Raw genomic sequence first — 12,587 nt, 5'->3', positions numbered from 1 at the left:
TCTGACAGATTTTCAGTGAAGTGACCCTTCATTCATGCCTGGATTTAGCTGTGTGTATAACTGCAGTGAGAAATCTCTATGAGATGCAGAATCAACTTAACCCACAAACCCTCGTTAAGAGACAACCTTCATCAGGGGAATTATTTCTGCAGTGGATCCTGTACGATAAGGATCCAGATGGAAAGAGATCACGGCTGCATTGTGTCGCATATTTCTGTGTAAGATGTGAAGTCGTTTATATGGTGGAAAAGTTATGACATTATATGCTTTATTCTTGCTGGCATTCATTTATATAAAGAAATAAATGTTTTTTATAAATTTATTTATGTTTTGTAAAAGAAAAGAAAAAATCGATTAAAATCGGAAATTGGATTTGGTTCTAAAAAATCGGAGATTTTTTGGCCATATCGCCCAGCCCTACGTCCAGGAGTTCTGGATGGATCCGTAAACGGACTGATGCTGAGGCTCCCTTACATTCAGAGTAGAGAGCTTCTGGAGGTTAATCTCTGATGCAGGCGGAGGAACTAAACTAAGAACTAAAAGATACTTATTTCTTGTTTGGATGCTTTCACATAGCAGTTCCATCATGAAACCAGTTAAGGAATCTACCCAAACTTGGCTTATTAGTCTGGAAGTGTTCAGCGCTACGTGGAGCTTACTTTGAAAATGAGTTTCTTAATAATTTATGGTGATTCTGCAGCTTAATGAACTAAACAAAAAAGAAATATCATCCCTTCTGAATTTACCTTCTCTAATATGTCATATCCCAGAGTGGCTCTAGGATTTGGCTTAAAATGTGTAGAAAGTGATTAAAAGTGAACTTTGATTCCATAATTAAAACATGAACCACTGGTTGAACATATCCCTCATACAGACAGTTTTATGACAGCTGGTGTTTTCTAGATAACAGACAGTGGTGAAATGTAAGAGTTGTGATCATATCCACTCACCGAGCTGGTCTTCAACCTGCTGAGGCTCCAGAACCACATCAAACCCAGTAAAACTGCTCTGTGCTGGTGAATGAACCTGTGAAAAGAGCTGTAAATCTACCATCCACACATCACCTGACTCATCCTGCTGACTTCATCCTGTCTGGTGCAGGAGCTCATCATTATCATGTTATTTTAAAACATTGTAATATAATGTTACAGATTACATATTGGTTATTGTACATGTTTGTCTTTATTATGAAAGAAATAACTCCCACAAAGTTGTAATTCCTGTTCAAATTCAGTGAAAGTTCATGGAAAAAGAGGAAGAATTTAACTGATGACTAAAACAACTGCTACAGACCTGATGTCCATTGAACCATCGACAATCTGCTTTCTGATAAACAGATAATATTGTGAAACCTGTTTTCTAACAAGTGATAGCTGTGGCATGTAACTAAGAACAAACTGCGGGGTACTGGACTCTCAGAAACTACACTACTTGCATTTGTACTGTTGGGAATATTTTCATGTTATGCCTTTTTTCTTACTGTATACGGTGTAGAAATTCGTACTTTGTACATACCTACAGTACCAGTCACCTATTCTTGATCTAACTCTATACAGCACATGCTACTGGTGCAATACTGAATGCCTCATATAAAACTGTATGCCATTACACCAACAGTCCAATAAAGTACATTTTACTAAAACGTTTTTTTTGTTCTTTTTTTTTGTGGATTAAAATGCTTCAACACATTTACTTCAAATTCTATAGACAGAAAACTGTTTCTAGAGTTTTCAACAATCCGGGCCGTTCAGGCCAGGAATCTAAAACTTTCTGAAGCTTCTCACAAAACACTGCAGCCTGAAAGCCGAGAGAAAAGTTGAGTCTGCAGGATTTTCATGATAAGATGTTAGGCCAACTTCTAGTGTTTTGGTTCAGATGGTTTTGATTTTACAGATGCAGGAACATCATCATCATGAGATCAGTAAGGGACATGTAGCAGTTGTTTATGTAAAAAAATATCTTTAAAAAGTAGATGTGAGCATTTTTTTCAGGGTTGAGGTGTTTCACCGCTGGTGCAGCAGCTATTGATGCTCTTTAAAGGTTCTGTCTTCTCTCAATATGATGTTTTATTAAACCCAGGCCCCCCCCATAAAACCCCCCTTTGACTCAGTTTTCCACTTCTTCCACTCACACTGGGTTAAAAGCCAAAGAATAAAAGTGAGTTTGTAAAGAGGATTTAATTATAATAATAATAATAATCTTCAAGTCTTTAACAGCCTGATCTACCAGTTTGCTAAGCAAATGTTCAGCAACTCCAATTAATCTGATTGAAAGTTTGTGGAAATAAACCTGCCCGAGCCATCCCAAGCCCTTAGTTTGGTTCATTCATTCATTCATTCTCTGTACCGCTTAGTCCATTAAGGGTTGCGGGGAAGCTGGAGCCTATCCCAGCATTAACAGGTGAGAGGCAGGGTACACCCTGGACAGGTCACCAGTCCATCGCAGGGCCAACACATAGGGGACAAACAACCATTCACACACACACACACACACACACACACACACACTCACTCACTCACTTCTAGGGAGAATTTAGAGTCATCAGTTAACCTTACGTTTTGGTATGTAGGATGTAATAATACCCAAACTAAGTGTTTGTTATTTTACTGTTGTTATCACATTATTAACTTTTATTTAGACCATTTAATACTTTAAAGGGTAAATGATCCCAGCTGGTGTTGTTTTCTACATGGCTGAATTTGCTGATTAGTCACCTTTACAAGCAGGTAAACCAGACAGAAGATGGTGCTTCTGTGGAATGAGCTGGACATTGAGACTGAAATAAACTTCCCAACGTCTCAGTGGGAAATTTGTCTCAGACATCAGTTGGCAGTCATTATTTAAAAAAGCCAGTAAATGGTAAATACATTTATTTCAGCAGCATAGGGAGGGAACAGCTAACAGAGGTTTTTATTCTGTTGTCCTGTTTTTACTACACCTGGTAGTAAAGACAGGACAACTGAATAAAAACAGGCGACGCACAAAAACATAGAAAAAAAACAACAACCAACAAATCTGATTTACATGTGGGTAGAAACCCCCAAAATATCCCAGAATCCCCTGTAATATTCTCATGTTGGTGTGTGAGTTTCTTGGTGGGTTGGATGATTGAACTCTCCCACAGGAAGAACGTGTCAATGTGAAGGTGACTATTCACCATGTTGAACACAACACCAGCTGGGATTGTTGAAGGGGAGATATAATCGCTGGAATAACATTTCCAAATGTGTTTTGAAGAGTTTATATTTTCTTACAGATTGTCATACTTGCAGATGAATTTCCTCTTTGCACTCATGCAATAACAGTGACTTACTGTCTTTATCTGGGCTGATGGTGAGTGTTTTGTCTCTGGAGGTGTTTTATCTGCCTGGAATGTACAACATGAGTTTTTATTTGGCTGAATCTCCGTCCTTCTCTTGCTCCTTTTTTGGTGACCCTACTGATGGCTTTCAGCTTTCTTCACACCACCATTCCAGATTTTCATGGCTCTCAGAGGATGTCCTCACATTTACAACCAAATGATTCATATTGTGTCCTCTGACCTGGAGGCTGCCATCATAATGACCACCATTAAGATGAGTCATGTTGTGTTGATGGTGCTCATCAGTCATTTTCATTTTCCTGTCCAGTTTAGCTATGACTTAGCACCGACCCCAACCCCAAAGTCAGACAATGTGGACTGGCTCAGGAACCAACTTACAGTAAACACAGTAGGGTCTACATCAGACCACATAGCTCATTTCTCGAATTGCCCCCTATTGGCAGGAAACCTGAAGTCCACAGCAGCGAGTCTGCAGCTGCAGGCCATCAAGGAGGCTTTAAACCATGCAGTTCGCTTCAATTTACCATTATTTCATGTCGTTAGAGTACAAAAACTTCTATAAAAACATTACATATTTCCTACTTTTTCCCTCAAAAATTTTCCTTCAGTCCAAATCAAAACAAACAAATATGGGACACTAATAATAATAATAATAATAATAATAATAATAATAATAATAATAATAATAATAATAATAAATAATTTATTTTCCATAAAATATGTATTTTATTTGATCTATTCATTCATTTTTGTTCAGTCTTAAATGTACTAAGATAATGTAAAAACATTGATTTAGATCCTTCCATCAACCCCCATCCCCCAACATGTATTACATGTATAATAATATTTTATGTGTATATTTATGTGCATATTTTCTTAAAAACATGACCTCATGTAATCAAACTGGTATTTATATTGTTATTTATTTGGTATTTTTTATCAGGAGTAAAGCAGATTGAGTGATTTAAACAAAATAATAGTAAAAAATATTAATCTTTATTGTTTTTATAGTAGGTTTTGGGCAGTTTTGTGTCCTCCCATGTGGAGAAACACAACCAGAATGGAGGAAAAAAATATCTGAAAGGACAAAAAAGTCTGTGATGACCTACAAGGATTAAAACCAGTCCTCTCCAGTGAAAACAGCGTCCGACTTGAAGGCAAGGCAAGGCAAATTTATTTGTATAGCACATTTGATGTACAAGACAATTCAAAGTGCTTTACATAAAACATTTCAGAAGGGTGCAGAAAGCACTACAAGTGCATTAATAATAATAATAATAATAATATATATAAAAAAAAGATTAAAACAAATGACAGATAAAAATGCAGATTAAAAACAGATAAAATGCAAGAAATAAAATTTCAGTGTGGGGAAAGACAATATTAAAACATGATTCCAACTTAAAAGAACCAGATGTAGATTTTGACTTTAAATAAAAACTACTGAAATGCAGCAGAGAACAGGTGGGTCTTTAACCTGGATTTAAATAAACTGAGTGTTTCAGCTGATCTGAGGCTTTCTGGGAGTTTGTTCCAGACATGTGGAGCATAGAATCTGAATGCAGCTTCTCCATGTCTGGTTCTGACTCGGAACTGATAAGAAACTAGATCCAGATGACCTGAGGGTTCTGGTAGGTTCATACTGGGTCAAGAGGTCACTGATGTAATTTGGTCCTAAACTATTCAGAGCTTCATAGATCAGCAGCAGAACTTTAAAGTCTGTTCTCTGACGAACAGGCAGCCAGTGTAAAGACCTCAGAGCTGGACTGATGTGGTCCACTCTCTTAGTCTTAGTGAGGACTCGAGCAGCAGAGTTCTGAATCAGCTGCAGGTGTCTAATTGATTTTTTAGGTAGAACCTGTAAAAATACTGTTATAATAATCAAGCCGACTAAAGATGAAAGCATGGACTAGTTTTTCCAGGTCCTGCTGAGACATCAGATCTTTTACCCTTGATATATTCTTAAGGTGATAGTAGGCTGACTTTGTAATTCCCTTATGTGTTTTTCAAAGTTAAGGTCTGAGTCCATCAATACACCCAGATTTCTGGTCTGGTTGGTGGTTTTTAGGTGTATAGACTGAAGCTCTGTGGTGACCTTTAATCGTTTCTCTTTCGCACTCGGTCTCCTGGTGACATTGTAATATATATCTGTGTGTCATCTGCGTAACTATGGTAACTAGTTTTGTTTTTCTTTATAACCTGTGCCAGTGGGAGCATGTAGATGTTAAACAGAAGAGGCCCCAGGATGGAACCTTGGGGAACTCCACATGTAATTCTTGTCTGCTCAGATATAAAATTACCTATTGACACAAAGTACTTTCTGTTCTCTAAATAAGATTTATACCAGTGTGGCTCAGTGCCAGAGAGGCCCACCCAGTTCTCCAGTCGTTTTAGTAATATATTGTGGTCAACTGTATCAAATGCAGCACTGAGGTCCAGTAAGACTAAGACTGACATTTTTCCATCATCTGTGTTCAAACATACGTCATTAATGACTTTGGTCAGAGCATCTCAGTGCTGTGGTGCTGTCTAAAACCTGACTGGAAGACATCGTAGCAGTTGTTTTGTGTTAAAAAGTCATTTAGCTGATGAAAAACGACTTTTTCAATTATCTTACTTAGAAAAGGAAGATTTGAGATCGGCCTGTAGCTGCTCATTTGTGTCTTGTCTAGATTGTCCCTTTTTAGCAGAGGTTTGATTACAGCTGTTTTTAAAAGTTCTGGGAAGACGCTGGAAATTTAGAACAAGTTCACAATCTGGACCAGATCTGGCTCCAGAGTCTTTGAGACCTTTTTGAAGAAACCTGTGGGCAGGATGTCCAAGCAGCAAGAGGAGAAGTTCAGCTGACATAAGATGTCGCCCAGATCTTTGCTGTTAATGGGATTAAACTGTGTTATGGTGCTTTACTGGTTTTCAATGGACACAGTATGTCTGTTGAACCTGCTGTTGATGAACAAATGGCTTGTCTGATATTTTGGATTTTTTCCATGAAAAATTTGGCATACTCATTGCAGCCTCTGTGGAACAAAGTTCAGGTGCTACTGACACAGGAGGGTTTGTTAACCTGTCAACAATAGCAAATAAGACCCGAGCATTATGATAGTTTTTGCTAATAATGAGAAATAGGACTTTCTTGCATTCCTCAGTTGTAGATTATAAGAGTGAAGTTTCTCTTTATACATGTCATAATGAACCTGTAGATTTGTTTTTCTCCATCTGTGCTCGGCTTTCCGACATTCTCTTTTTCCATGCTTTACCAGTGTGGAATTTCTCCATGGAGACTTTTCCTTCCAGAGACAACCTTCACCTCAATAGGAGCAATAGCATCCATAATATTTAAAATTTTAGCATTAAAACTAGTGACAAGCTCATTGGCTGAACCGCCTGACAGGGCAGGTGTTAAAGAGAAGACCTGGTTAAACATCCCAGTCGTGTTTTTAGTTATACACCGTTTTGTGATCACCTCTGTTGAGACATTTGTGTGAACAGAAACTGTACACTCAAAGAAAACACAATAATGATCAGACAGGCCCACATCACACACAGTAACCATGGAAACATCCAAACCCTTAGAAATCACTAAGTCTAGAGTGTGTCCTTTAATGTGTGTGGGCTCTGTTATATGCTGAGTCAGCCCAAAGTTCTCCAGACTGTTACCCAGATTTTTAGTCACTTTCTCCTTGTCCTTGTCGCTTTGGTCTATAGAAATTTAGGTAAATTATATTATAATAAGCTTTCAACTGAAGAGCCACGTATTCAAAAGAAGTAAAACTTCCAAGAGATAACTGCATACACTGAAATGATTCATTAAATAAAACTGCAACCCCACCTCCTCTCCTGTTCAGTCTGACCTCACAGATAAAACTGAAGTTGGGAGGGGTTGATTCTATACGAGTAGCTGCACAGTTATTTTGGTTTAACCAGGTTTCAGTTAAAAACATAAAATCAAGGTTGTGCTCAGTTATAAAATCATTAATAAAAAATGTTTTCCCTACTAATGACCTAACATTTAATAAAGCTAACTTGATGGGTTTAGAATAGTTTACCCTATGTTTGGGGGCACGCTGTGGCTCACAGGGTATGTTAACTCTACTAAGAAACCTTTTTGAAAGCAGCTCTCTGTGTTCTGACCGAGCTGCTTTTCTCCTTCTGTTACCAACCACTACAGATATTTTTGAACCATTTATTAAACAGGGACTTGAACCTACAGACATGATTATTATTTTAGATGGTCAACACTTTATTTTTACAGGGAGCAGAAGTTGAATGAAGAAGGTAAAAATGAGTTTAATAAGTAATAAGTCAGCGGTGGTCTAGTAGCTGTTCCTGTGATCTGTTTAACAGATCCTCTCATCTCTGAGCTGCTGAAACAATCAAGTGGAAACTGAAACCTTCTGGGATTAAGGTGAGTCCAATTCTCCACCAGACACTGAAGGAAGCCTTTAACCAATGAGATGAGCTGGATCAGTGGCTCAGAAATAGGACCAGACCTTACAAAAAAAAAAAAAAAGAAAAGAAAAAAGAAAGAAAGAAAGAAAAGAAAATTGTTCAATTTTTTTTCTTTTTTTCTAGTCTCCCTGAACCAGACTGGTGGTTCAGAAATCCAGTAAATAAATTCAGTTTAATGATGCAGAACCAACTTGTTACTCATGTCATCTTCAGGGGCCGGTTGCTCAAAAAATTTAGTCTGGATCAAAGCTCAAAAAATCCCATTTTTCAGGAACATTGGATTAAAGTGCCCTGATCCAGAATCCCGTTTTTCAGGATCACCAAATCTGGATTTCTAGCATGTAAATCAATGTGGGCTTCTGGCTATGTGAGGAACAACAGGTAGAAGAGATGGTATGGGGTCACAGAGAAAATCATGAACATCCACTTCTATAATTTTATGACTTCTCAACGGAGCCACAACAAATATAAAACTAATCCATTAACACCGACATTGTGGATATTTCGGAATGTCTTAAAGGCTGAATAATTAGGATTTTTTCTGTAAAAATAATTTAAAATGTTCTCATTTGTTGCGAGGGATAAACGGAAGCTTCCCTATAAACAATTTGTCTCCTACATCAACAAAGTCTTTGTCAAGTTTTTCCCCTTTCAAAGTAAGAGTTACGTGACGGAATAACTTCGGTGTAGCTCTTTCCTACTCCCTGGTTCGTTAACCAATCATATATGATCTCCCACAGTTGCCAAACAACAGCAAGCATTTAGTATTTTATGTCTGCAAAAGAGCAGTAGCCTGCAGGTATGGAAGCTAGTGACAGAAGCGACCAGAAATAGTTTCAGAAAAACCTAAAAAGCCTCTGCATCCTGCTAAAAAAGCAAACGACCAAAAAATGGAATAAAACAAGGATCAATACTGGAGAATCTTTTGAAAGGTGGAGAAGTCTGAGAGACCAAATTAATTTCAAGATGGATGCAGAGTTCACAAAGTTTCTCCTCGACAGGTAAGCACCGGAATTTTGCTTAAATTAACCAAAACGTTTATCTTGATTTACAAAGATTTTAGTCCAATTTATTTCTCAGAACTCATTAAATGAATTTGTGTGACTGTATAGATGTATTAGTTGAGTAAATTGGTGCCTATTAGTTTACAACAAATGTAATGGTGTTTTGGTCATGTGAAAGTGTGTTTGTCCTTATAAACTCATGCAATTACTATCAAATTAATTTATTAAGTGATACTGAGGGAAACAGGTGCTGTGTGGTATTTGTTGATTAATATAGCGTTTGTTTACACTCTATTTATGCTAACATAAATTAGCGCGTGAAATTAGCGCTAGCATTGCAAAGCATAGCAACTTACTGTGTGTGAATCATCTTCGCTCGTCATCAGGATGTTTGCTGGCACTATGTTCTCCATGGACTGTATATAAAAAAGGCCGTCCTCTCACAAACCGACAACCTACACGAAACTCTCTGAGGGAGGGAGAACGCTCTCCGTGTTTTTATCTTTCGACTGCAGTTCTGATTTCAAACAGTAGTTGGTAGTTATGCTACTTATTTCGCCTTTAAATAAAGAAAACACAATGTTCCTTCCTGTGACATTGATTATTTTATGTGTGCTTGTTATAGAATTTGTTTGGGGATTTATTTTCATGGGGACAAGATGATGTTATGTTTTATTCTTGCTGTACTATACTGAAAGGCTTAATAGGTAGCCTATGCCTATTTTAACCATTTTATAACTAACGGTTAAACAAGTCAGGTGCAAAATACAAATATGAGCATATGCACTGAATAAAAGTTCTATTATTTGATCAGCTGTTAGGCTGTACCGCATGTTCTTCCTGAAATCCTACCCTCCGTTGGGTTCAGGATAATCTTGTTTGTTTGGACCAAAGTTATCTGGATCCTAGTGAGAAGTTTTGAAGAACCCAAACTAAGGGTTTTATCTGGATAACAACCACGATTGGATTACATGATCCAAGAAGATTTTGGAATATGGATTTTCCCATTTTCAAGATTTGATCCTATCCGATGACCGAAGTCCAATCAGATTACGTATGAACAACCAGCCCCATATATATATATAAAATTAAGTAACCTAATTACAACTATATACATACTGACAAATTAATTAATCACATAATAAAAACAGTGCACATCTTCGCAGTTTTAAATTTTCTTTACATGAAAACACAGAAACACTGGAGCAATAGAGCTGGTACAAATGTCAAAGCAGAGAGGATGGCGGCGTCTGCTCCTCTCAACAGACAAGGTTGTGCATCTCCTCAACACATCGCAAACTTGTGCTTGAAACACCACGGAGTGAACATTGCTCTGGTAGGTGCTCATCTAATGCAGCGGGTAAAATAACATTAATTTAAAGTGTATGTATAATAACTGGTTACACTGTGAATAAATGAAGCTCCAGAAACACAAAGGCATTTATAGATTGTTTTTTTTTGTCCTGTCCAGCATGGTAGCAGCAGAATGATGGTCTGGCTGCTGTGTTGTGCCGAACAAATTTGCTTTGCCATGACGAACTACATGGGTATAAGGCCCAGGGGGGACCAGGCCACCCTAGGCATCCACCCGGCGTGGGCCAGTACTTCATTGCTCCAGCGGAACACCCCGGGAACTAAAGCACCATCTTCCACTGCCCCCATCCTCCTACACCCATCACTCACAGCCTCCCCCATGCCGTACCCACAAACACTCCCTTTCTCACATCCACATCACACTTAACTCTCCCAGCATGCCCTGTGGAAGACATCCCCGGCAGACCAGAGGATAGCGAGCCCCAAATCCAGTGATGGCGAGCGCTTCTTCTGCTTTGAGCTGCCCCAACCGTTCTCATGACCGTAACGGTAGGCCATTGTGACAGGGTATTGGGTTTTTTAGTTTTCCAACCTGGAAACAAAAACTAAGTGCCCACATTTCCAATGTCACCAGGCGGCACCAATTCAACATTTTAAGGAGTATGCTTATTAGTTCACAGCATTTTCACGGTAGTAAGTTATCATTAATTGAATGCTAAGGTGGAGTGGTTGACAACTTTAGTTTGCATTCTTTTATCCCTCCAACTTCACTGTTCATTTTCCCTTAGTTCTATAATGTAATCTGTGTTGTCTTTAGACATCTGTGCACATTTATTTTTTCCAAGATAAGTCAGTTGTCACATGATTCTGGTTGAGTAGTTTTTCTTCATCCCTGTGCTGGGTGAAGGTGTATTTCAACACCGCTGATCTATTCAACAGCCACGCACATGTTTTATTTTTAGAACACGTTTTCTACTTTCTATCTACGTAAATGATGTTTCTTTTTCACCAGGAGCCTCAACGCTCCATGTGAGCAATCATCTATTCAGTCTGATTGATTGATCATTAGAAAAAGGACTGAAAGTTCCCAGCAGGAAGGTTCCAGCTGTTGCTTTGTTTTCATACAGATACAGAGGAAGAATCTGGAGGCTGAGGTGGCCAGGAAAAGGAGGGGCGGGATGAGGTCTAAGGCCTAGATCAGGCTGCAGGAGTTACTCTGGAACCACATTGTCTCACACAAACAAAGCTTGAACTGGTTTCACCTTTTCTTTCTGTAGTTTCTTCTGGTGTCCAGCTCCAGGAATTTTTTATTTGGTTGATTAATAATTCACAAATTATTTATGAAAATAAGAAGTAAACTATTAAATCATATCAATTTTCCAATCAGCCAAACAAAAGTATTTCAACGTTTCTGTTTTTTTTCTCTCTCTCTCTGTTATATATTAAAGTAGCTCCATGTAAACAATCATCTATTCAGTCTGATTGATTGATCATTAGAAAAAGGACTGAAAGTTCCCAGCAGGAAGGTTCCAGCTGTTGCTTTGTTTTCATACAGATACACAGGCCAAACTAAAGTATTACAACATTTCTGTTTTTTTCTCTCTCTCTCTCTGTTATGTGTTAAAGTAGCTCCATCTAATTTTCGTTTAAACTCTATTTCTGACTCATACGTTTATTATGTGTATTCCTGCAGTGTCCCGAGGCTGTGAAGCCATTTCACTACTTTTACTTCTGGAACGCTGCATCATGTTGCACAGGAGTTTCTCAGTAGTGGATCTTTAATAAATTAAACTGCATTTAGGAATAATAATAATAAAAAAAGTCTAAACATCATCTAATGTCTCCTTAATGATCTCTAGCTCCAAATCTCCTGGTGTGAGGAAACCAGTTCTCAGGAAAACCTTTTTCTGGTCTCCATATTGACCTCACGTCAGCAATAATCCACCTTTCACTGTATTTCCGTGTACAGACAACATGTTCTAGACATAAAAATACAGTTTAACTGTTAGAATAATGATTGATGATGATGATGAAAGATTTATATTAAATGTTGGTGGTGTCATGTGACTGCTTTCCAGTCCCTGCCTGGGTAACTTTCATGTCCTTACTTTTCTGTATATTTCTATGCGTTATTGTCATCTCTGTGTTTAAAAACCATGTGGATCACTTTAATTTACCAATCTTTCAGGTCATCAGAGGACAAAAAAGTCCCCCCAGAAATTGATATAAAAACATTACAGATTATTATTTCTTAATCTTATTTCCCTCAAATATTTTAATCAACTTCAACTTTAATCAAAAATACCAAATATGTTAGTACTTTAATTTTTTTTAACCCTTTAAATGGCTATTTAATTACACGATATCACCATTTACATAAGAAAAAAATACACATAAAATTTTTTTTTTTCATATGAAACATATCAGAGAGCTTGATTTAATTAATACTAAACATATCGTAGATCAGTATCAACACTGATTTTGATGTGTCGGGGCTC

Source organism: Melanotaenia boesemani, chromosome 5, assembly GCF_017639745.1.
Source record: "Melanotaenia boesemani isolate fMelBoe1 chromosome 5, fMelBoe1.pri, whole genome shotgun sequence".
In the NCBI taxonomy this organism is placed as follows: domain Eukaryota; kingdom Metazoa; phylum Chordata; class Actinopteri; order Atheriniformes; family Melanotaeniidae; genus Melanotaenia; species Melanotaenia boesemani.
This window is presented reverse-complemented; position numbering follows the sequence as displayed.